The following is a 2,566-nucleotide window of genomic DNA, read 5'->3' as shown; positions in this document are numbered from 1 at the left end:
GCCTCTCATTGGCTGTTTGCAGAAGAGAAAAGAACAGACCACGTGCCTAGCACTGCAGTGCTGCCTGGGATCTGTAGTTTGAGTTTAACTGATGCAGATGAACCATTCGTAATATGGGTTAATAAAGACTGTCTCTTTTTACAAACTCCCCACATTAGCCATCTCTCCATCTCTTATATATTTGTGTCTTTACCTGTTTTTTAAAAGACAGAAGAAAATTTGAAGCAATGTGATAAAATCTTAGGATGTGTTAAATATGAGGAGTGAGTGCTTTTCTGAGTGTTTAAGATATTTCACAATTTTTAAAATAATTTAAGAGTAGAAGGAAATATACTAGGGAGCAAATTTTCATTTGCGTGATAATTTATTCATTCAGTAACTATTGAGGACCTATTTTGTGCTCAGGACTGTTGTAGGGAAAGTCATGGTAAACAACACAAAGTCTCAATTCTTATGGTGCTTACACTATGATGGAAGAAGGCAGACAAGATACATGCAAAGAAACAGGATCATTCAAAATAGTGATTTGTGCTGCATAGGAATTAAACAGGACAATGAGAAGGAGAACTGTATGATACCCTGGGTTGGATCCCTGTGCCATTTCTCCTGGGTTGGCTCTTCACACTCAGGAATGTATCTGGTCTACAGTGAGTTGAAGCAATCTTTCTTTCAGTTCATTTGGCCCTAAAAAAACGCAGTTTAGGCCTGGGATTTAGAGAAGAAGGTGAGTGGTCAGAGACAGAAAACTTTCACTGCTTTAACATTTTGAACACTCCCATAGATTATTACCTTGGGAAAAAAATACTTTTTCTTCTAGCCCAACTATAGACACCTTTTTAAAGATTTATTCCTGCAGAGAAGCAAGGAACAGCACTGAAGCACCATTTTTGCTAATTCTTTATTTTACATGCTGTCTTGCTAAAAGTTCTGATGGAATTTTTAAATAAAGTAAAATTAATTTTGTTTTGGAAATTTCACCACATCCTTTGATGTATTTCGAGGTCAACTTGGATATTACACAATCTTGATTGGAATTACTGATGAATGCCCTTTAAATGATATAAAATTGCCACTATGGAAAGCCATATGGTGGTTCCTCAAAAAAGTAAACATAGAACTACCACTTGATCCAGCAATTCCACTTCTGGATAAATACACAAAAGAATTGAAAGCAGGGACTTGAAAAGATATTTATATACCCATGTTCATAGTAGCACTATTAATAATAGTCAAAAAGTAGAGACAACTGAAGTGTCCATCAATGGATGAATAAATGTAGTATATTCTTATTTTACAATGAAATGTTATTCATCTTAGGTGGGAGGATTGCTTGAGCCCAGGAGTTTGAGATCAGCCTGAGCAACATAGTGAGACCTCATATCAACAATAACAAAAAAAATTTTAAATAATCCAGGTTTGGTGGCATCCATCTGTACTCCTAGCTACTAAGGAGGCTGAGCCAGGAGGATCACTTGACCCCAAGCATTTGAGGTTGCAGTGAGCTATGATCATGCCACTGCACTTTAGCCAGGCAACAGAGCAAGACTCTGCCTCAGAAAAAAAAAAAAAAGAAAGAAAGAAAAGAAAAGAAAAGGAAATGTTATTCAGCCTTAAAAAAGATGGAAATGCTAACACATACTACAATATAGATGTGCCTGGAAGATACTATGTTAAGTGAAATAAGTCAGTCACAAAAAGACAAATACCATATGATTCCACTTATATAAAGTACCAAGAGTTGTCAAATTTATAGAGACAGAAAGTACAATAGAGGTTAGCAGGAACTAGAGAAAGGGGTGAATAGGGAGTAATTTTTTTAAAAAGGTGCAGTGTCAGTATGGGAAGAGGAAAAAAGTTCTGGAGATTGATAGTGGTGATGGTTGCGTAACAACATAAATGTACTTAACACCACTGAACTGTATGCTTGAAAATGGTTAAAATGGTAAGTTGGATAGCATGTATATTTTACCACCACAACAAAATGATGTGAAGTCCCTCAAAGACTAGACAACCCTGACCAGAAAAAAAAAAAAAATGTTGCTCTTTTACTCTCTGATATGATTTGGATATGTGTCCCCTCCAAATCTCATGTTGAAATTTTATCTCCAGTGTTGGAGGTGGGGCTGAGCGGGAGGTGTTTGGGTCATGGAGCAGATCACTTGTGAATGGCTTGGTGCACTCTCGGCAGTAATGAGTGAGTTCTTATTCTATTAATGGGCACCCCCGCCTCTCTCTCTTGTTCCCTCTCCTTGCCATGTGACATGCCTCCTCTGCCTTTGCCGTATGTCATTAGCAGAGGCTTCCTGAAGCTCTCACCACAAGCTAATGCTGGTGCCATGCTTCTTGTACACCCTGCAGAACCATGAGCTAAATAAACCTCTTTTCTTTATAAATTACCCAGCCTCAGGTATTCCTTTATAGCAATGCAAAATGGACAAAGACACTCTCCACCCTAAGAACAGTCAGGACAATATTTTTTTTTTTTTTTTTAGACACAGTCCTGCTCTGTTACCCTGGGTAGAGTGCAGTGGCATCATCGTAGCTCACTGCAACCTCATACTTCTGG

Source organism: Eulemur rufifrons, chromosome 28, assembly GCF_041146395.1.
Source record: "Eulemur rufifrons isolate Redbay chromosome 28, OSU_ERuf_1, whole genome shotgun sequence".
NCBI lineage: Eukaryota > Metazoa > Chordata > Mammalia > Primates > Lemuridae > Eulemur > Eulemur rufifrons.
The sequence above is the reverse complement of the archived record's forward strand: the minus strand, read 5'-3'. Positions refer to the sequence as shown.